At 52.7% G+C, this 23,203-nt stretch overlaps 1 long non-coding RNA gene across 2 annotated transcripts in view; it reads left to right on the forward strand.

Annotated features, from left to right (window-relative positions):
- The first annotated feature begins 3,803 nt into the window (after nt 1–3,803).
- Nucleotides 3,804–23,203, forward strand: part of LOC130573405 (uncharacterized) — a 35,510-nt gene continuing 16,110 nt past the window's right edge. Inside the window, exons 1-3 of one of the 2 annotated variants that reach the window (XR_008965329.1) lie at nt 3,804–4,057; nt 5,334–5,835; nt 13,659–13,728. This is a non-coding gene — a long non-coding RNA (uncharacterized LOC130573405). The remainder of the gene's footprint in view (nt 4,058–5,333; nt 5,836–13,658; nt 13,729–23,203) is intronic. The other variant, XR_008965330.1, reaches the window with a different exon arrangement.

The following is a 23,203-nucleotide window of genomic DNA, read 5'->3' on the forward strand; positions in this document are numbered from 1 at the left end:
TTTTTTTTTTTTTTTTTTTTTTTTTTTTTTTTTTCTTTCCCCCGTATCACCCTGGAAGTGAAACGCATTTTAGGCCTCAACCTTAAGGAAACCCGAATCATAGCAGTGCAGGTGACCTGAGAGTCTGCACCTGGCCGGATTCCTTCGACGTGCCTCCACCCCCGGCCCCCGGACGGGCAGCACCTCGCCCCGCCGAGCGAGGAAGGTCCGGGGCGGTCCCCACCTGGGTCCCGGCCCCGACGGCCGGAGAGAAAAGAGCAGCCGGGGGTGAGACGCCGCCGCTTTGCCTTTTCGGCGCCGGGGCTTGCTCAGAGGTGGCTTTTAATTACTAAACAAAGCGACGCGTTTCCTTCACGCCCGTCGGGAGCTGCCGCTTCTTTGCCAAGCCCTGATGGTGAGGGGAAAAGCAAAAAAAAAAAAAAAAAACAAAAAAACAAACCAGCAAAAAAATCACCAACCCCAAAAAACTCTTAGGAGAAGATGCAGCTCGAGGCGGCGAGGCGTGGGGGGTTACTCCAGGTTGGCTAAAAATAACTTCTCCTAATTAAAGAAAAGTGACGTCAGACGTGCAGGACGTAGAAGAGGGGAAGGCAGCGGACTCGTTACTGGGCGAGCACGTTAAATAATTCAGGGGCGGCCTGGTGACCGGGCTCTTCCGAGGTGCGGCCGGCGGGGCCGCCCGCCTTGCCTGGCGCCGGGGTCAGCCGAGGAGGGAGCGGGCAGCGGGGCCGAACTGCCCGCGGGTGGGCGCGGAAAGTCCTCGGGGCCGGTGCAGCACCATGGCCAGAGCCACGCCGGCACCGCCGTCTCTCCCCGTCCCGTCGGGCCGCCCGCCGCCGGGGTTGTTTTCTCTCGTGCAGATGAAGGAGAGCCCCGCGGTCCCCGTGGGCGGCCCAGGGGAGGAGGACGCGGGCAGACTGCGGGCGATGCCACCGGAGCTCCGGAGCCCGGGCAAAGCCCGCCGATCCCTCCCCACGCTGCTCGCTGGTGCTTTGCGCTGTGCCAAGGAGCCATTTTGTACGCATTCTGCTCAAATTGCGCCAAAAAGAAACCCCCAATAACCTCTACCTCCCCCCAAAAAACCCGAATATAAGCAAAATTAAAAAAAAAAAATCCACAAAATCCAAAACCTAAAACCAAACCGAAATACCACAAGCGCAAGATATTTTCTCCCAGGTACTGCGGCTCTGCCTATACGGAGAGGGTCAACGCGAGAGCTCCGAGCACAGTAAAGCATTGCCGAAAAGGAACAGGGACCCAAAATACTGTCACATATATTTCTGCCAAGAGAATCACCTCCTTTGGCCGGCRGAGAGAGAGGATCCCGTCTCTATCCCCGAGCAGCTCGGCGAGGTGCGGTGATTCACCCGCAGCATCCTCGCCTGAGCGATGCGGAGGCCCGGGGGCTCAGCACGGCGGGCGGGAGACCTCGCACGGCGGCAGCCGGGCAGAGTGACGGCTTAGCGAGGCTGGCGAGGCTGGCTCTGCCCGTCTGGGCCCCCTCGCCGCTGCCGCGGGGACAACGGGGCTGGAGCGGGGCCGCATCGCCACCGAAGCGGCCCCGGGAGTGGGGAAAGCTGTCGGCGGCGCCCCGAGCTTGTCCGCGCCAGCGGGGCCCCGCGGTGAGTAACGGGGCCTCTCTCGTTAGCGAGGCCGGTCCCTGGGCCAGCAGAACCCCCGTGCCCGCTCGGCACCGCCGTTCCCAAACCCCCGGGCTGCCCTCCGAGGCAGTGGGGCGGCTGGGTGACTTCCCCCGCCCCAGCCGCGAGCATTCTAGCAGCGACCACCCTAACAGCAGAACCGATAAATTAGGAGAAAATCCAAGGCCGTAAAATTAAGGAGATCCGATTCACGGCAATTTTTTTTTTTTGCCTGTCTCCAGGATAGATTAAAATAAACGTCGGCCAAGCCTCCTCCCGAGCGGCTCCGGGCCGCGGAGAAGGCACTGAGGGGCTGGGGACGGAGAAAATATTTCTCCCCACCTTGCCCAGCCCCGTCGGAGCGGCCGGGGCATCCCAGGGCCCGTTTCTCGTTAGACAGGAGGCGGAAAAGAACCGGCGGCTCCCGGGAGCCAAGCAGGGGTGGCCGGGCTCGCCTGGGCGCTGGGAGCAGCGCCGGCTCGCAGAGGGCTGGCAGCCCTCGTCCTTTAGCTTTTAGCCTGATTGAGCTGGTAGATTTTATTTATTTAATTTTAATTTTTTTTAAAGGGGATGGCGGGGAGGGGGAGGGCGAAGAGAGGGAGAAATAAATAATCCGAGCGGAGCTCGCCGGGAGCCGGAGGCGGCGGGACCGGCGGGCAGCGCTCTGCCGCGGCTGCTCCCGCCGAGATCGCTTCGTTTCGCGGATCCCTCGTTTTGTAGCAGGTYACATTTTATCCTCGTCTGGGATTTAAAGAAAGGCGATATTCAGAAGCGGTGAGGGATTACAATTTTAATTTTTTTTTTTTAAGTGCGGAGCAGGTCAGTTAAGCACCCCAGATAATCATATTTACCTCCTGGCATTTTAGTCTGATTATTGTTGCTGTTATTATTTGTGTGTGCCGGATTCGCCGCTACACGCACATCGCGTTAAGAATCTGTGCAGGAAACAGCAGAACCTGGAGGGGAAATAATTAAAACTACGGGAAAACGGGGTGCAGAGAGGATCTGTGGGGGATCGCGGGTACGTCCCCGGGGCATGTCTTGGGACGGGCGGGCTCCGCGTTTAGGTGCGGAAAAGGGGTCTTTCGGGCTGCCCCCAGGTGCGGAGGCCGGACGGGAAAGGCATTGCTGGGGGAGGAGAAGGTGTGAGAGAGGTGCGCTGCATGGAGCGGGGTGGGGGGGCATGGCGAGGAGAGGGGAAAATGGGAGAAGGCGTCGGGAATACAGAAAAAAAAAAGGATGAAAATGGAAAAGGTGGGGAGAAAGAAAAGGGCAGGGAAAGGGAGAGAGTGAAGGGGAGAGGGGGAGAGGGGAAGAGGAGAGGGAAAATGAAGAGAGGCGAAAGGGAAAGGGAAGAGGGGAAAGAGAAGAGGGGAAAGGGAGAGAGGGGAGTGCCGAGAACGGGGAAAGGGAAGTTAGTTGCAGGTGCAGGGCCGTGCAGGGGTGCTGCTCGCCTCTCCCCCGGCCCAGCGGAGCTGCGGCGGGGGCACGTCGGGGCGGGAGGAAGCGGGGGGGGCGGTTTGAGGGTGTTGGGGGTGAGCGATTCACGGCGCAGCCCCTCGGCACAGGCCGGGGCAGGGCGGGAGGAGGCTGCCGGTGGCGGGGCGAGGCGGAGGGGCCGGTGGCGCCCTGTGCCCAGCCGTGCCCGTCCCGTCCCGTCCCGTCCCGTCCCGTCCCGTCCCGTCCCGCCGCAAAGCCCATCCCGGGCGGGAAAGCGCGGGAAAGGGGGCGCCGATTTAAATGAGGGGTCGGGGATTGGCTGGGCGCGGCGTGACGTCACTTCCCAAAGGGGGCGATTACCATGCGAGGGGAGTAGAAGTTGGGCAGCGGGGCGGGAGCGCGAGTGCCGCTCGTCGGGCCGGGCCGGCAGGCTGGGCACCGAGACCCTCGGATGGGCCCCCGCAGCCCTGCCCTGCCCGGCCCGGCTCGGCTCGGCTCGGCACAGCCCGACCTGTCTCGGTACGGCGCGGTTCGGCTCCGAGCCCCCGCGGCAGCTCGCCGTGCGCCCGTGGCTCTGCCCTGGCTCATCTTCTTCGCTTCGTATTTATCTTTTTTCTCTCTCTCTCTTTTTTTTTTTTTTTTTTTTTTTTTTTTTTTTTTTTTTTTTTTTTTTTTTTTTTTTTTATTTTTTTTTTTTTTTTTTTTTTGTGTGTTTCCCGGTGGCAGTTCCTGGCCGCCCTGCCCCGGCCGTGCCCGCACCTTGGAGCGGACGGACGGACGGACGGACGGATGGCCGGCATCCCCGACGGAGGGATGTTTCTGTCTTTGGTTATCTAGCTGTATGAGTGTTGTGGAGCCATCATAAAGCTAGATAACCGAAAGTAGAAATGACTTCCAGACCTGCTCGCCCGGGGGAAGCGGCCGCACCRGGACCGGCAGTGCAGAGACGGCCCGACTCGCCGCCCTGGGGGCTCCAGGTAAGGGCTGCGGTTCCGCGACCTCCCCGTCGGGCCGCTCCGGGCAGCCCGGGGCTCCGCGGCAGCGGGCGGGAGGGACGGGGACGGGGAGGCGAGCCCTGCGCCAATTCTTCCTTTGCCAGATAAATCCGGAGGTTAATTATCGGTTAAACGCACCTCAAAATTCACTCTTAGGCTGCGGGGTGTCGCGGCTCCGGGAGGATGGAGAGAGCGAGCGCCCTCCCCAAATAAATATTCCTCCTGTCCCAGCCTACGGGTCAGACTACGAAACCCCCCAGCTTCTGGCAATCTTTCCTTCTCTCTCTCTCCCGCTCTATTTTTTTCGGCTTTGGATTTGAGCCTGGCCTCCCTTTGGAAGGTCAAGTTGGTGATAATGTGATCACTTTTCTGGCGCGGTGGCTGTTGCTTTTGTCTGTAGCTGCGGGGGGATGCCCGGGAAAGGGGTCCCGCTGCTGGSTGCACCCCTCCGGCGTGCGGCCACCCGGCCCTGGGGCTTCTTTGGGAACCAAGCTCTTGGCAAAGCACAAAGCCTCCCTCACCTCTGCTGCAAGCCGCAGAAGTTGAAACATAATATGTATTACAATGTCTGGCAAAAAAAAAAAAAAAAAAAAAAAAAAAAAAGGGTGGAAAAGAAAGAAAGAAAAGAAAAGAAAAGCAATTGGCACATCTGCATTCCGTTCCCATGGCGACACAAAGCACCGTGCTCTCCGCCGAGCCTCCCCGGCACGTTTTCCCAGCTGGCGTGGGGCGAGCGCCCCTGGCCGGGGCCGGGGTCCCCCGAGCCCCCCGGCACCCTGAGGCGGGCTGGGACCATCGCCACCAGCCCCTCGCCCAGCACTGGCGGCTCCCATCCCGCAGGGATGATCCCCGCGCTGCTGCCAACCCACACGGGTCGTGACAGCTCCGGGAAGGCTGCCGAGAGAAAGCTTCCCGTGGCTGGGGTTGCGAGTGGGCTGTTCGCTGGCTCTGTGCCCCCCAGGAGATGCTGCGGGAGATGGGGAGGGCTGGCAAAGATGCTGCCGCGTTGCCACTCGTCGGCGAGGTGGAGCGTGGGCACCCTGCCCCATCCTTCTCTCCTGGGTGGGCGTCCCTTGCCGAGGGAGAGGGGAGCGGAGCGGGGCCGAGCCGCCCGTGCCCAGCGGCGAGCGGGGGCGGCGATGAGAGGTGGGAGCCCCCCGCTCCTCGCAGGCAGGTTTTCCACCTTCCCTTGCACGGGGTAATGGCGTCAGATGCCACGTAGGCCCGCAAAGCTAAATCTGCCTGTGCACCCTTCCAGGGCCAGCAAAACACCGCCATAACCACAGTAAGGAAAAAGGATCTCAGCCTGAATTTGGCTATACCGGGAGAAAGAAAAGTTCTGAGGAGCTGTTATTATATATTCTAATGAGAAGTCATTGGAGAAATTAAAAAAGGGCAGAGAAAGACGAAGACGCCAGCACTAATTCCGCAGGAAGCCTCCCAGGGAAAAGGCTGTGTGAGTGTGAACGCTGAAAAGCATGAAGGCCTGGAATTAGACTATCATTTAGAAAGCGTTACTAATCCGAAGTTACAGCAGTAATTCCATGATTTGCTGGGTCCCACACGCAGCGCCAGAATTAAAGATACGGATTTTCTAGAAATGTAACTCAACTGTGGCACCGAGTCTCGGCAAGATCCGAATGAATCATTCATTCCAAAGGCAGCGAAAGACGTGTCATTAAGAACCAACCTCCTTCTCTCCAGCCCATCTGGAATATGTATACTCGATGCAATCCCAGAAATTGTGGAAGAGATCGGAGGTGGGGAGGAAGGAATGTAGTCCTTTCCCTCCTTTATTATGTTGGCTATTTTTAAGAAATAATTTTCCAATTATTTTCACAATATTGTGAGTGGCGCTCAATTCTTCTCCTATTTATTTTTTTCCCCCTTTCGTGTGCTAGCATCGAGTCAGGTGCAAAYGGTTTCAGTGGAGATGCTTTAAAACTAGACTGAACAAAGCAGGAGGGAACTGAGCAAGGTGCYTGATGAATGCATTTATTCTGGAGTAATGATTTGATGGGGGATGGAGGAAAGAAACATTCAAATTCCTAATGAATGTAATTCAGGAGGAATCATTCAACCAGCATGTTAGAGAAAATCTGTTTGGTGGGAGTGTTCTGCACTGGCAGAACCCAGGAGGTATTTCTGTCCCTGGCTTTTGTAATTGCAAAAGGTGAAAATATAAAAAGAGGATCTGAGGAAAAAAAATATACACACATATAATAAATGTCTTTGTGTGTGTGTATATAAATACATATATATATATATATAATTTTATGAAATAAAATGGAAGTGTGGAAATCAGTGTCTATATGCGAACTCTTACAAAGGATCGATGCAAGCTTTTTCACCTTGCTGTTCAATCAGCTGATCAGAAACCACACTTGACTTTTACTATATTTTTTTCCCCACAAAATCACCTCTCCTGAGCTGRTTTTTTAGGTATTTTTTCAGGCCATGTACTCGGTACACTTACCCCAGAGCAGTTCCCCTGAAGGGGACTGAGACAAGGGCTGAGCGATTTGGCCTTTAATGTCCGGGAGAGAGAAATTGYGGTTGAATTTTTTTCTGGTGCTTTAATTCTTCATTTTTGCCCCCATTGTTGGCATGAACCTRTGGGTATCTCGAGGAGGTGTGAAGGCAGCACCCCCTGAGTTACCAAGGGAGGGGTCAGTGAGTGACAGGGGACAGTGGTATGAGAATCCCCATCTCGTGCGTGTGTGGGTGGGGGGCGAGGYGGCGGGTGAAGCCCCCCTGCAAATCCCTGCTTGTGACATACCCGCTGCATCTATGGACTCCCTGGCAGCCCACCGACAGGTTTCTGCTTTCTGTCTTTTTCCTTTAAGTGCCATCGCGGAAGGAAGGTCCCCAAGGGTCTGTCCTTGGGCCAGGGATTGATTTTGGCTAGGCACAGCTCCCTTTGTGGTTTTGCCTTTTGCCCTGTAAGAGTAGCCGTTAGCTGTTGGCTTTGGATGGATCTTTTCCCCTGCATAGGCAAAACCCATAAGGGAAGGCATCTTTTTCAGCTGTGCTGAGATGAGAGCCCATGTCCCGGCATTCCTGGTTCTTTCTTTTCTCAGTGGGACTCTCCTGGTGGAGCAATAGGATGCAGCGTAGGCCAGACGTGGGTGAGGTTCCTGGAGCTGGGCTGTGATGTCTTTGTTCTTCAGGCAGAGCTGGGGATGGGCAGAGGGAGACAGAAACGGAAGGATCGGCATGTGYCATTGGGGGATAAACGGAAAATATCGTTTATGGGTTTTACCCTAGGGAAAGGATGCTCTAGGACATCGCGTGCTCCAGCTCATGATCTCCCATCTTTTCCTAAAACTTGTCTGCCATGCAGTGGGTTTGGCTTGGARCATGAGATGGAGGGGGTTTATACCAAATACCTGGGCAAGCCAAACTCAACCCGTCTCAGGGTCAGGTGGAGAAGGGGCTGTTCAGGCCCTGCTGTTTGCAGGAGCTGCCTTGGAAGCCAGTCTGTTGGTTATGGATGAAATCCCATCAATGGGCATTTTTGCAGAATTGCCTGGCAATGGCGGGTTCCACACTTGAGGTTGGGCTCAGCCATTTCTTTTGTCTCTCTTGGCTCCCAGCCCCTCCCTGCACCCTTGATGCAAAGGGATGGTGCCTCCCTTTACCTGCTGCTCTGCCCTAAATTGTCTGTGCCGCCCAAGAAAGGGCAGACCCCCGGGGTTTGGAGGGTCCAGGTGGCTCGGTGGCCATGGATGGGTGCTGCTCGTGCACTGGGCAGGGATCAGAGCTCCCTGCTGGAAGCACTCTYGTGTCTGGGCAGAGGGAAGGTGCTGATTTGGCATCTGTGCAGGTGCCTGGTGGTGTGGGTACCGCCTGTCACCCCGACACTGCTGCTGCCACGTGGCAGCCCCTCGGTCGCCCCGAGTCTCTGGATSTCCTCAGGGGTCTCCAGCATAAGATGGACATGTGGCTGCTCACACTGGCTTCCCCAACACGTTGTACAGGGAGTTGCCCTGTCCAGATCAGGTGTTTTTGGTGTTTCGTGCCCACAGCCTCATCACCTTGGGAAGGTGTTTGCCAGGACCCACGTCATCTCGGRCTTCTCACCATCCCTCTGGGCACACGTGCTTATAACCAGTGTTTGCAGATTGAGGCTGGGCCATCACACTGCCCACGGCCGGGCTCCTGGCATCTGCAGAGTCAGGACGAGGTTCTTTCGTGTTTTCTAATATTTATTCAGGGGCTCAGGTTTGGTTAGGAGCGTTTGCCTTGAAAGCTGAGGAGTGGGGGTAAAAAAAAGAAAATGGGGGGAGCAAAAGAACACAATCTCCGGCAGTTAGCTGTCTCTTGGAAACTCAGCTTGCTGTTCCTATAGAGGCTTTCTCTTTTCCTTCACCCTGGTCTGGCCTTAAGTACCACTTTAAGCGGGCTTTGCTCATTCACATCCAGGCTCCTTAGAGCAATTGAGCCCGCGGGGGTTTGAAAAGAAGGGACAGTCCTTCAATGGCAGGACCTTGGGCCAGGCTAATTGGTTTTGGTTCAAGGGGATACTGGATTTGTGAAAAGCCCAAAGACATCTTTCCCACCCAAATCCCGGCTCTTCAGAGGGGGAAGTGAGGGGTGCTGGGTGGAGAAGGGAGCTGAAAGAAAGATGGTTTAGTTGAGGAACCTTTGCAAGGACCCGGAGACCCAGCAGGCTCGGCAGGGATGGGTGCAGCTGCGGGCAGCGCCCAGGGTGGCACAGCAGCAGAGGGACGATGTCCTTCCTCCTCGGGGCAGGTGGAAGCGCTGGCTGGCAGCAGTGGCCTGGTTTCATTAAAACCAGGCTTTTTCAGTCCATGCCAGACTCCCATGGAGAAGCCACAAATGAAGGAAGGATGGGATTTGGGTCCMGAAGCCAAATTGTGTCTGTGTGCTYGYCTGTGCAGCCATGGGGGGAATTTGTTGAGGTCTCTCATATCTCATTTTGATTTAGGAATTTATTTATTTTTAAACATTGACTCTCTCTGGCACCATTCCAGCAGTCCCACGACCTTTACTCTCCCCAATCCATAAAAATCACTTAATTATTGGGCTGAAAATCAAAGCTTGGAAACAAAACCAGCTTATGGGACCATCAGTTCTTGATATATTTCCTGAGAGGACATATTTCTGGGCACCTTCAGAGCAGAGCACGCAGCTTGTTGGATATGAGATATCAAGGCATTATTTATTGAGGAAGTCTTCACACTCCCTCATCTGTTATAATTAACTGATGACATTTTTTCTTAGGTTCAAAATATGGTGAAAAAGTATAATTAGCACGAAGCTGAGGCACTGCATTAAAATGTCTCCTATAGTTAATGTAGGGTAGTCGTGCTATTTATTATAGGAGGAGCTGGCTCTGACCTCTGTGTTGCCTAACACTTTTTATTGTAAAGATTCTTGAACTTTTTTTTTCTTTTTGAGAACCTCTGACACTCCCATTGTTTGCTGCGGGCCCTTGAAATTCGTCCGGGGGAAGCTCTTCGACTCGAGAAATGCCTATTCTTTGTCCTTTAAATTCCTTTCAGGTTTAGCTGAATTATGAATTGTTCAGAATCGTGATTTCCCTTCGCTTGCCTCATGCGGGGGGGAAAAAAATTAAAATTTATTGTTTCCCTGGAATAATAATAACAGATCGGGAGCGGGGTGAAACCACAGATTTCCACCACTTTATTGCAGAGCTCTGGACCAGCCAGGGAAGGTGGGAGGGTGTTCACAGCCAACTCCATCACCCCTTTCCACCTTTAGGTCGTGTCCTTCCAGCACAGCCCCTTCTGGGAGAAAACTCCTCCGGGTTCTGGCGCCAGGAGGAAAAAGTGTAGGGCATGTGGGTGTGTTGGCCTGGGCACTGCCAGCCCCAGCAGTCCCCTTCTCCGCCKGCCCCAGGAGAGCAGCCTTCTGCCGCTGCCAGATAACATTAGCCCTGCATTTCATAGTGGCAGAAATCTGTGCCGAGGCTTGGGGCTTGAAATCTCTGTGCCCGCGCAGGATGAAGCAGGGATGGGTGCGGGGTGGAGGAAGGGGAATTTGTTACACTTGCCTACAATTGTTTTTTCTTTTTGCTTATATAAACAATCTATTATTTATTAGCTATAAATAATGCATTTTTCTGTATGTTTAGAATGCACGTGATTTCTGTATATTAAAAATGTACATGGTTGAAGGCACCAAAGCAAGCGCTGGCAAGTCGGGGGGTACCTGATTTCATTTTGACCACGAGATATTAATTCAGYTTCTCCCTGCCCATGCCCTTATGAGGCTGACAACACGGTCACAGCCTATTTTTAGCTCGCTCCCTCTTTTCCTGTCCAGAGTGGCAGCACGGCGAGGTGGAATTAAGGTTGCTTGGACAGCCATAAATTGGTCACTTCCTAACTTTSAAGTGCTTGACCACGCAATCTGAGCGAGGGCTCTTCAGGGCAGTATTTCTGCATGTGGCATTAAGTGCGTTGGCTGGGGATGTCAAACACAGGGGTAGAGAAGCCGTAAAGCAGAAAAGACCCATCAGACTATTGAAAGTGTTCGATTGAATAGATGGGGGAGTCAACAGAGCCCGCACTTGATCTGAGCTAAATGGCCAAGAAGATGTCTCCAAGCTGAGTGGGGGGAAACCTTTGTTCCTTCAGTCCCTGCCTTGATGTTTTCTTTGCCTTTGGTTTTGCCTCGTTCCCTCGTGAGGAGGCTTGGGCTGCTGCTCTTGAGGAACCTTTGGCTTGYGTAGTGAATTTCTGTGCTGGTGGAAGCCAGGGTGTCCCTAGGAATGTGCACACACACGCACGCTCCCGTCAGCGCCCCAGCAGACGTGTGCTACCAGCTAGCAGGTACTTGCTGATTGGCGTCCTTGCCTTGCCTTGCCTTGCCTTGCCTTGCACACTCCCTCTTTCCCATGTCACTGTCAGGAGCCATTCCACGTACTGGAGGGAAAGGAGAGGCCTTTGTGTGTTACATGGGAACGATAATCTCTTTTTTTAGCTGCTGGAAGAATTACTCCAGAGGTGATTATATGCAAAGCACATTTATCTTTGCTTGTAATAAGCAGTTTGTTGGGTTTTTTTTCTTTCTTTGTTTACTGGTGGGTATCTCCATTCTGACTCTCAGGAAGATGCTTGGMTGTCCGTTTTTGAGTGGAGTGGACACCTTGAGCAAATCAATCTGGGAAAGAAGCAGCCCTTTGTTTTACTTTCCCAGGATAATGCAGCCACAGCCCCTTGCACATACCTTGTACCAATACCAGAGCACTCTCCCCCAGCTGGCAGTGTATTTGCCCTGGGTTATAATTATTTGACCCAGCAGTTGTGTGATTCCAGGATTCCTGGAACCTGATACCTGCCTGGGGCTGCTTCTGGATCAGCACAGGTATCTGAGTGTCCTGTGTTTGGGTTTCCATTGTTTGGCTTTGGCTTGTGTTTCATGAGCATCTCTTTCATAACTTTCCCCCTCTCTCCTGCCTCTCAGTTCAGCAAAGGGCCTGTCTATCTGGATGCAGGCAATAAACATCTGTTCTCACCCTCACTTCTGTTAATGAGATAGAGACAGGTAAGCATCACACATACCAACTTCCCTGCTCTCAGCAACATCAAGGAAACGGTGACAAGCTATTAATGGAAAGTGATGGTCTGGGTGCTAATTAGTGCTTCCTTTTCAACTTTTACCTACATGTCTGCCGAGATGCCCATCCCAGCCTCTCCTCTCTCCCTGCATCCCTTTGTTTCCAGCGCGTTCTGTGTTCACTGTGCGCATCCCATGTCAAAGAGTCTTCTCTCTTTATTTTTTCCGTACCGATTGCTTTCTGCATCCCTTCTTTCCCCATCTTTTCCCTTTTCCCCGGCGCCCTGATTCTCCTGTGGTTGTTCCAGGCATGGAATAAGCCTGATAYTGTAGTAGGACCTGAAAGCTTGGGGATGGGATATGTGAAGTTGATCAGGAATTGCTCATCTTCATCACTGGGTAGTAATATTTGCTCGTGGCACTGGTTCACGGGGTCAAATTACCCTGGGGACATAAGGTCAGAGATCTATCCCCTCATCCCACAGGTAATGCTGTAGGGAGCCTCCCAGCAGCTCACAGGTCCTGATCATGGAGCAATTAGTATTTAAAGCAGATCTTCTGGTAATGCCCAGAGACCAAGTAGGACAGGCCTCCATGGTGTGAGCCTGCAGGAGATGACAGGTCCTGCCCCAGAGAGTTTGTGATCTAAAACCTAAATGCTTTTGCTGTCCACCAGCCCCTGTTAATGGCAGGCTTTTAAGATCCACCCCAATTTATGCTGCAGCAGCAGCAGCAACATGATTCCTGGTCTCAGCTTGGTGCCCCGTCTCTCCCGTTTCTCTTTCTTCTGGTCCCAGGGCTCTGCCTCTTCCCCAAGGACACTAATCATCCCCTCCTCACCTTTTTTGCACGGGCTGTGGGTTTCTTGCTGCCAGGCTTGTGTCCCAAGGAGCTGCCTAATCTRCCCCTGTCATTCCCAGTCACAGGCACCGCACACACCACAGCTTTATGGGGAATGCTTGCAGGGCAGTGGGAAGAGGCAGCCATGGTTTGCACATCAGCTAATTAATTTTCATGACTGAACGATGCTGCCTGGTCTCTTGTTTATACTCCTCGCCTCTCCCCTTCTCCCCCTCCTCGCTGACACACACACAAGACGACACATCTCGTAGGAACGTCAGCATCCTTCCACAGCCTTGAGACGCGAGCGGTTATTCTGTTGGCTTGTCAAACGCGGGTTTCCCTGCTTCATGGTACACAGGGGCCCCCTGTTTCACATTTGCTGATTCTTATTAGACCCAGCGCGCCAGGGCCCTGTCTCTCCCCGCAAAGCAACGCGCCGCATCCCATCCATAAATCCAACCCTGGAACAAAGCCTCTTCTACCCTGCCCCATATTTCTACCCAGCCTGCCCGCTTTCCCCTCTCTCTCTCTCTCTCCCCCTCTCCCGTGCTGAAGGTTTCCTAGTGCCAGGGAGATATGATAATTCTTGTGAAGAGAGCATGAAATGCCTCTGCTCTTTGTGTCTGTTTAATTCAATGAGAATCCCAGCCCCAGATGTCATGAATGGTGGGCTTTGTGCTGGCCCTTCCTAAGCCCTAACCGCCAGCCCTGCTCTCTGTCTTTCTTGTTTCCCACCACTGGATACTGATTAACAAACTAAATTATTTTTCCTCCCTAATGATGTTTTCCCACTTTGCCCACCAGGCTGGAAGAAGCCACGGGGAGGAAAGAGTTTGTGCAAAGGATGAGATAGCCAGGGAGAAAATTAAAGAGACAGTGTTGCTCTCTGGGCTCTGGCAATGCAGGTCCACTCGGCTTTATTTCCTTATTAGAGAACGGGGTCGTGTCTGGCTGTATTTTAYGTGGCTGGGTGTATTTCAGCCGAGGAACGGGCTTGAAAGCATCCACACAACGTATGCTCTGGAGCATGCCAAGGTCTGTAACTCACTCTCAATTGTGTGTGCAAGTTTGCACAACCCCAAATTTARGGTCTCTTTTCCAAACGTGAGTGACATGCAGTAATTACTTGACATCCGTCCATGCATATGGGAACCTCTTTCTAATTGAGACAAATTCTCTTTTCCTTAATCAGACRTGACTGAGAGTTCCTGGAGTGGGATGCCTTGGGAAGGGCTGGGACGTCTCCACCTGAGCAAGGAGAGGTGAGTCCCTGGAAGTCTTGCTGAAGGATCCAGTCCAACTCATGCATGGGAGACCAGCTCTTTTACCTGATCCCTCCCTCTCTCCCACAGCCAAATTCCCAGCCAGGCTTTTGAAACAGGGCCAGTTGTTAGCTGCTGCTAGAGAAGACCAGCAGTGATAATCCAGGGAGCCTGGATGGAGCTGGAGGCAGGTGGCCAAGGCAAGATCRTGCAGAGCCACCTGCTTCTTKGAGCCCAGCAGTGCYTCCTTGCTGGGCATCAGCAAAGCTGTGTCCAGCAAACACCCTCCTGGAGCAGGAAAAGAGGATGGGTGTCAGCCTTGTGAGGAGAGAAGATGGTAGGGAGGGAGAGAACCTTTCAACAGCAATCTGGAAGTCTGAGTTGTGCCATTGGGAGTCACTGGGAGGGTGTCGCTTTGGCATTTTGATTTAAAAAAAAAACAAAACCCAAACAAATAAAATAACAGAGGACCCCCTGTGCTGGTGCTGTGGACTCCTGTCAGCTGGGACATGGGCAGGGGCAGGGCTGATGGACAGGGCACAATGGACAGCTGGGTGTGCTCAGGAAGGCTCTACAGTGGTGCAGCGCTCAGCCCTGAGTTTATCAGACAATACAATATATGTATTTATCTCTCACAGTTGAGAGCTCCAGTCGGAGAGGGACAGAGCCTTGCCTTTCCCTGTGCAGATCTGCAGGCTTGTGCAGGCTCAGTTCATGGGGCTGCTGCTCCTGTCAGAGCCACGCCAGTGCTGCGGTACCCAGCCCTTTTCCTCAGSCATGGTTCCCCTTTTCCTCATCTTCGACTCAAATTGGGAATAAACAGGGCAGAGGGAGTTGCTTGCCTGCACCCACCAAGCCCCTGCAAGCACACCCACTGCATCCAGCAAAGCACTGCCTCGCGTAYGGCCTTTGCTTCCCACTGCAGTCACATCTGACCCTTATTACTTCTGCAAGGTAGAACAAGGCAGGAAAAATGGCTGTGCAGTGAGTTTCTTCATGCGCCAGGATTTATTAAGAACAATAGGGGAAATCAATCCATCTATGTAGAATACATCGCAGGCTGCAATGGGATAAAGCATTTATTTCGCTCTTGAAGGGTAGAGCTATAACTCATGGGAGGCAAAACCCTTAGTGCTCCGGAGTCCCTTCCCTTCATGTGTGCAAAGAAATGCTTTAGCCCATGGCAACCTACCAGCTATTGAATTTGTGTGGAGAATCTGCCGTCCTTCCCCTCTGCCGGCCCCTTTTTGGAAGGCGAGTCACTCATTAAAACACACCTCTGGAAAAATGAAGGGGCTGTCGGTTCGAAGGCATCTCTGCATCTYGGTTTTACTTGAAACAGAAAGGGAATAGAAATGTCTCAGTGATTTAAAAGCAACCCCCCACCAATTTTGAATGGACAGATTGTGTTTAAACCAACGCAGGATTTGCTGCAACTTTCTGCTGATGCCCAAGGACCAGGCGCTGCAATTACAGCGGAGAGGGATGGGTTGGGGTGTTGTGACAAGGCGAGATGCTGTGCAGGGAGATGTGTGTTGTGCAGCTGAACACCTCCAGTGCTGACTAGATAGATGTGTGTGTATATGTATAAGCACTCCCTGTGCCCAGCTCTCTACTCGTGGTAGAAGGCATGCAGTGCAAAGGCTGGAGCTGTAGTTAGCAGGGGCAAAAGGTGACCAGGATTTGTTATAATCTTTCTGGGTGTGAGAGAGTGTGAAGCTGGGGGGGGGTGGGGTGGGTGGCATTAATAGTGAAATGGTATTTTCACTAAGCCTATTTTCACTGGGTCTAATCTATGTTGTGGGAAGAGGATCTCTCTTCCATAGGGCAGACCCAGCGAGGCTGGTGAGCTGTTTGGAGGGGTCTGGGCTGCCAAGGAGAGCGGGCTGTGGGAAGCCAGGCARTTGAGCAGACACATCGGAAGGCCTTCCTCAGCAGAGATGACTTGGTAGGTAGCGTGCTGTTGGGCAGATGGGGTTAATTCTTACACCCAAATCAAAAGGCAACCGAGGGGGGAATGTTTTATTAATGAAAGCAGCCCTTTGTGAGTATTCCTCCCGAGGCACGTTCCCTCCGCCCGCTGCCTTCCCCCCTGGCTGCTGTCTGGCCCCACGTCTTGCTCGGTACCTGCTCAGCTGCCACTCACCCACTGATAGGTTTCATCAAGAAATGTCTCCATATGTGTCTGAATCCTGAACCTGGGTGTGTGGGATGGGAGGAGGAGGAGGAGGGACGAGTCCTTGGCCACGCTGGAGACAGGGGTGTGCCACAGGCAGGCAGAGCTTGGGCTGTCACAGGTTGCACGTCAGCCCACTGATTGCTGCAATGGTGCTGCAGGAGTCACCTCTTGCTGGTACCAAGGAGCAAGAGAAGCAGAGTGCAAGGTAAACTGAAAGTGGCTGCTTGGGCRGGCAGGGGATGAAGGGAACAGCTGGAAATTGGGCTGGGGAGGCTGGAAACGCCTGACCCATCATCCAGTCCCCTTCCCACCCTGCTGCCTCACTGCCTGCCAAGCAATGGGCTCAGGAGAGGAGCAGTTGATTTCTGCAGCCTCTCCTGGTCTCCCTGTGCCCATGTCCTCGGGGCCCTGGACAGCTTGTTCTGTTAAAGGACAGGGCCGTGGGAGTGGCAAGGGCTGTGCGTGGAGATTATTTCTGTCGCTTTGTTAAAAATAAAACAAAAGCTTATGGTTTATGACAATTGATTCAGGAGAAAGAGGAAGTGGAGCTGAATTCCCAGAGCACCTTTTAGCGAGGCTCTGCACGCGCGCGCGTGTGTCGTACGCGTGTCAGAACTGAGCACCCACGGAAGGCCGGGTCGGGAAACCTCACATGGAAGCGGGGAAAAGACCCCAGTGCATGGCTGCTTCCCTGAGGGAACCCCCGCAGGGCTAATGTTTGATCTGAGGCTCGGTTGTACTCCTCTGAAACCTTGGGATGTCAGGAGCTCGAAGGGAGCCTGGGATGGAAGAGGATGYTATTTGCATTTTCCTATGAATGCATCTATTTGTATAAATCTGGTGTCTCTGTGCATGCGCACACTCCCCTACGCATGCATTTGTTTGAAGAGCAACACGCTGTCCCCGTAGTGTTCTCCGCTCAGGGCCAAAACTGGTTAGTCTGAAATTCAGACTCTTCCTGGAGGAGCTGCAACTCCCCTCCCCGCTTCAAACCTATGGACAGAGGAGTCCCGAGATGGTTCACCRTGCGATAGCAGAGTTTCATTGTGGGGGATGAAGGCTCCCCCTTTCAAATTTGCACAGACATCAAAAGAGTCTGGAAGGTTCAAACAGATCACAACGTAATCAAAATGCCAAGCCACCGTCTGCTTCTGCCTTTGGGTTGACAAGCAGGATTAGCACCCAAGGGAAGCAGGGTGTAATAGTGTTTCACGGGCACTGTGAACAGCCCAGGAGTGTGCAGAGTACAGAAAGGTTAGCCGAAGGGCAGGTCTAGCCACCGCCGTACGGTCGGGGACGGATTTTAGAGCGAGGAGCTGCACGCGTACRACCTCCGTGGATATTTACTTTAGCAGAAGGCAGGACTCTCCTGTATACCGGTGATGTCACGCTGGAAGCAGTTTAAGCTAAACTGGAGGAAGCCAGTTTAAGAGTGGAGATGTGCACCAGCGTGGCGAGGAGCASCAGCAGTTGACCTATAGTGCTGTCATTATAATGGTGTGGTTTTCCGTGTAGACAACCCTGGAGCGGAGCAGCTAGCCTGCCATCCCTTATGTTTCACTGTCTAGCTGAGATGTATAACACGGCCCTGCCTGCGTGCGCTCGCAATCACCCTCTGGTTCTCCACAGAGTGCTGGAGCAGATGCCGAATTTTCGACGTGCGCTGTGTGCCTATGGCACCGTGTGAAATGGTCCCATCGTGGCTAAAGACACATGAAATACTTCCCAAATACCGCTTTAGTGTCAGTAATTGCTGGTCTTGTCCTGAGGGCAGCCCGAGACTAGAGATGAGGGCTCCTTGGTTGGTATTTGGTGTTGCTCTTTTGGAGAGCTGAGCAGCACTGATGTGTCCACTGTGAAGCACCCATGGAGTCAGAAATGTATCTGTAGCTTTGTGTTTTCTGTGTAACCATGCATTTTATAACTGACCTTGTTTTGAATTTGTGTTAAACTAAGGTTTAGGAAGCTCACTTCTTTACTGATATCTCTGCAGTTTCGGTTTGGGATTAATTTTGTTTTGGCCAGGAGAAAGGCATTATTTGCYCATAACTCACTCTCTGATGGCTGGACAGGTGACATCTTGCCTTGTAGCTCTCAAAATGTTCTATCTGTCCAGGCCACATCTTCTAGAGCTGGTCCAGTGGCCAGCAGCCTTCAGAACTCACTGGGACACGCTGAGGCAGGCGGCTGCCYATGTGGGGATAAACCCGCTCGTGTCCGAGGGGAAAGCCACAGCAAGGGCACAGCCGCTTCCGTGACAGCGAGCGGGACCCAGGCAACGCTTGCTGCCTGGTGAAGGAGAAGTGTACCAGGATTGCTGCAGCCAGCAGGGCCGGGCAAAGGGCTGTGGCAGTGCTGCTCGCCCAGCGCCTTGGCGCCGTGAGCCGGGCCCGGCCTAAGATGGCCGCTCGCCAGCGCGCTCAGGCCCACCATGGCGACTCCTTTCCTCCCGGGGCCCCCCTTTCCCGTCTGCCGCTGCCCCCGGGTGCCCAGTGCCTCGGGGCTGGCGCGGGGGAGCCCGCTGGGAYGGGCCAGCTGCGGGCCTGAGGCAGCGTGGGCCCCGGCGGCCATTTTGCAGGAGGCGAGCGCCGCCTGTAAGATGGCCGCATGGGCATGAGGTGGGGTGCAGCGCTGCCTTGTCCTCGCCACGCTGCCTCCCTCACGCCGTCCCCTCCTTATCTTGCTAATTACCGATGAAGGCAGAACAATAACGGGAGCTGGCATGCCCCAGTTCTTTCTCTGCCACCTCCTTCCTCGGGCGGAAAATCTGCGCGCACACCTCCCCCCCACCGCCCGCCAGCCCCTCTGTGATATTAACTGAATTAACATACTTCCTAATTTGCCCTGTGTTTTCCCTGCGCCGGCTCCCAGCCGCCTCGTCATGGCTTCTCCAACTGGTGGGGAAGAAGCGAGCGCGTTCATCCCCTCTGCTCGTTTGGTTGTATGCGAAAAATCCTTAATGACATCTAAAAGGGGTGGCGGGACAATAGCCCACGCGGGGTTTGGCAGGAGACGTGCGATATTTACCCCGCTAGACCATCCTCGCTGCCTCTTTGCCGAGGGATTACGACGGCCGCCGTCCCCGCGTTCCTCCATTTATTTATTTGCCGGTGGCGGGGGGGACGCGTTGGCACGCGGCTGCTTTGTGCGCCTTGCTTCACCTATGAAAAGGACATATTAAGGTGTTGCCATAAACCCCTGGATGACAAAGAAAGTGCCTTTCTCTTCTGCTTGTAGGCAACAATGAGAGAAGCCTTTAAAACCATGAATTTTCTTTTTCCCCCCGATTGCAGAAGGCTTCCCCTAAAAGGGACTTAAATACATACCGTTAATTCTGAAGCGCTGAGCTCCTGCTAACTGTGCCATGCTTTTTGTTTCTGATAGTATTTTGTCCATTGCAGAGAGCAAGCCAAGGATGCGGAGCCTCCCCCGCCCTCCTCCCTTTGTTTAARTGACAAAATGTTTCTATGTTCTTGTTTAGAAAATAAACCTTTGTGGGTTTCTCAGCTTTTAGTTTTATTTTTTTCCCCCATTTATCGTGGTGTGAAATCCAAAYTCTCCTTCTTCCCAGATCTTGGGAATCCATGTTCCTCATGATCAATTTTCCCTCCTTTATCTAAAAATACAACATTATTTTATAGCATTACTCWGAAAATGCAGCAGTTATATTTTGAATTTGAGTATTCAGAGCTTCAGGATATTGCAATTTTTTTTTTACAAGCAATGAATGAAATGCAATGATTTAAGTGTGTAATGCACAATACAGATGCCATGCATTGTAAATACATTTCAGGGGCATAAAATCCAACACAGAGAGCCGGTGTTCCACGAAAGCCGGGAGTCCAAAAATAACTGTAAAAATGAATTGTCTGTCGGGACGAATCTCTCAGATCCAAGCCAATATTTGCAGGGTTACAATATACAACTGGCTTACTTATTGGCATAAATATCTCATTTTAAAATGCCGATGATAAACTGAAAAAGAGGTGAAGGAGATATTTGACTGATTACTGGATGCCATGGATTCCCTGCATTTAATTTCATACTTACATGCTATTTACTTATCCCATGTTTATGGGTATGCGCTTTAGCTTCATATAAATCTCTCCTGTCTGTCTGTCTCGCTGCGTTCTTTTCTCTTCTGCCATCCCATCTGCTTCTCATGGTCCTTCTCCTGAAACCACATCACAGGATCTGATGGGGATAATGGGAATCCGCCTCTGGTCTCTATCATAAACATGCCAACGTGGGCYATTGTGTCGGGAGCCGGCGGTCACCAGATGGTGCTTGGTTGCCCAGGGTCTGTGTCACTGRGTTTGGTCTCTCGATAAACCAACAGCTCCTTTAGCGTTGTGTTTTCCCCCAAAATCTACCCACCCTGGTTGAGGAAGRCGTGAGGACCTTGGGTAACGAATCCCAAGGGATAAAATCCTTCTGGGTGCGTTGGGCGCTTTGCAGCCTCAGCCATGCAGCTACAAGCTGCCCTTGCAGAGCTGAGGTTTGTTAATCCCTGTGCTCAGCCGTGTTCACCCTGTCTGCATTCCTGGGAAGGAAAATGAGCGTGGTAGTTTAGGACTGAGTGCTGTCTCCATGTGAAAAGCRGGCCACGTCCACTTAAGCAGGCATCTTGCTACCTTTGTGTACCGGGCTTGGGAAGACAGGGCAGACAAAATCAAACCATCTCCTCTTGCCTGGGTCCCAGATGACTCTTGAGCGTCTGCAAAAGGACTRGCTTGTGTAGGTATCGTTGAGAGATGCAGATGGTACAGACAGTGACTGAAGAACAGGGCTTTCCCTGTGAAAAAAATGTTCTCCAGGCAGGAGAGACCCAGGGACAAATCCTGCTCTTCGTTCTGTGCCTGTATGTCCTCAGGAGGTCCTGGACATTGTTGTACATGTGAGCTGCAGAGTGGGGATTAATGCAGAAATAAAGATAGAAGATAAAAACAGTGAGAGCGATGGCTCTTCCTGAACGCAGACAGATGGAGAGAGCCTGGCATAATTACATTTAGCAAAGGGCTGCCATGAATGAAACCAATTAAAGGAGAAGCAATGCTCATACGAGAGAGAGAGAGAGGGAGAGAGGAAGGCAACCACCTCTCTGGGTCTTCTTGGGCATCCACCTTCCACGGGGGACAAGTCACGCACAGTCCCCATGTCAGGGGCGAGCTTGTGTACGCACCTGCCTCCTTGCTTAGGGGGACTTGGCTTATCTGCCCTGGCGAAAAAAGAAGGAAATGGGAAACCTCGGGTGCTGGCGGGGCCGGCACGGAGCTGGCTTGCAGCCAGCCCAGCCTCGCCGTCTCCATTGTCTCATGGCTTTAATGCGTGCCTAGAAATCCAGTATTTAGGATTCAGGTTACCATTGTAAAGCAGAAAGGTCGTGCTCAGCGCCGCTTGGCGTGGATTCCTCCGGCAGCTCTTTTGCCTGCGTGCCCCATGTTGGGACGGTGTTGGCAGGAGGCCTGGGGCCAGGAGGCTGCGAGGAGCACRTCTTTGCTGCCTCTGGCATGGCGTGCACCTTGCGAGGGATGCTGCTGGCTCGGGGATTTAGGGAGGGCGGCGGGAGGTGTCCAGAAAGCCACACAAAGGAGAGAGGGGTTTGCATTTCCTGGGCAGCCAAAGCTGTGCACGCCTTGCTGACAAGCTTGGCATAAAATCTAGCAAGGGAGGATCAACGTGTGTCTTCCTTTGGCTCTCACTTGGTGGGAGCTACACGAGTGGCTGCTGCTGGTGGCCAAGGCTAAGAGAGGCTTTTGGGATTGTTCCTCCTGATTTCATTTGTAGTCCCAGAAATGGCTGTTTTCCAGCTTTCTTCCCTTCTTCTGCTATCCTGCTCTCAAGGGAAGGTGCCTTTTGGGTAGAAGAGCAGCTGGCAAGGCTGGACTAGAATAATTCACAGGGGTTTTAGAGCAAAGCTTGGGATTTGGGGTGTCTGCTGCAAACCCCCAGCAACTGTAATCAAGGACTGTTTRAAAGTCTCAGTTCTCACTTAAAATTAACAAAATTATGCTAACAAGAAATGTATTTAGGRACATCTTAATTGCAGGGAAAACTCTGGAAACAAGTCAAAGACCTTGCAGGGCTTAGGCATTATCAGTCTGAAAAAAAAAACCCTCCAAATACTTGGTTTTTTGGAATGAGTCTTAGCAATTTTGGGGATTGAGACTCAAAGCTCAAAGCTGACAGTGCAGGATGCTGTGTAACACTGAACAAGGAGTAAAAAAGATGCTGACAGCTCAAAGTGTCATGGATCATGCTGGGATGGATAGTGGCTGGCTTGGGTCTCATTTAAGCCCCTAGACATACTGAGGACTCTCAGGAGTGGTCCCAGCCACTGTTGTGTGGCCCTGGGCACAGAGAAACTTGGACACAAAGGTCTGGCAGGTAATAATTAATTGGTGATTTTGGTCTGGAAGGTAATAATTGCTGATTTTGGTCTGGAAGGTAATAATTGGTGATTTTGGTCCTTGGCTCCCTATTCTGTAAGAGACCAACTGAGGGATGCACACCCCTGTACGTGCTAATGAAAGTGGTGGGAACAAGGCTGTACAGACACAGACTGGCTGTGCCTGTGGACATGTTTGGCTCTGTCTCATTCTGGGAACAGCTTGAAAAACAKTATTTGACTTCCACGCTGCCAGGACTCATGGAAAAAAAAGCTTTTTAAAATTTATTTGGTCCTTGCTTTAACTGAGAGGTCATGTACTCTGTGCAGCACTGTGGAAGACTCTGCTTAAGAGCCAGAGCAGGGGATGCTGTCCCTGTGGTGTCCTCATGGGACTGTGAAAGATCTCCCCAGGCTGCCTCAGACATATCCCAAGTTGCCACTTGGACCAGTGACTCAAGGGAATGTGCTCCTTCGGTCCATTTGTGAGACATTTCATAGGTATTGCCCTGGTCCCAGTGCTTGTCTGAATGTGCCAATGTGAGTTTTAATACATCTTATGCAGAGCTCTCCTGAATGAAAGGCAAACTGCATGTGTGAGTCTGGACTTGTACAAGCTTTTAAGCTGTGGTCCTGCATGATTCCCAGGCTGGGCTTTCTGATGGTGTGGCACTAAGGAGCAGAGCAGAAATAGAGGGCTCATGAGTGGGTGCAAGGCTGGGACYCATCTGACTCATTTTGCTTGCAGTCAGGTGAATGGGTGATGTGTCAGAGCAAGCTGAGAGCTTGGGGAAGGAACAAATGGTTCACACAGATAAATGCTGGCTGGGGAGCCCATCAGGTGCCTGTTCCCTTGCAAAGGAAGGATCCTTCCTGCAGCTTGTTGCACTTCTGTGGGCTCTGACTGA

The sequence above is a fragment of the Malurus melanocephalus genome, unplaced genomic scaffold, assembly GCF_030028575.1.
Source record: "Malurus melanocephalus ecotype Western Australia unplaced genomic scaffold, MMel_1.1 scaffold_58, whole genome shotgun sequence".
Taxonomy (NCBI): Eukaryota; Metazoa; Chordata; class Aves; order Passeriformes; family Maluridae; genus Malurus; species Malurus melanocephalus.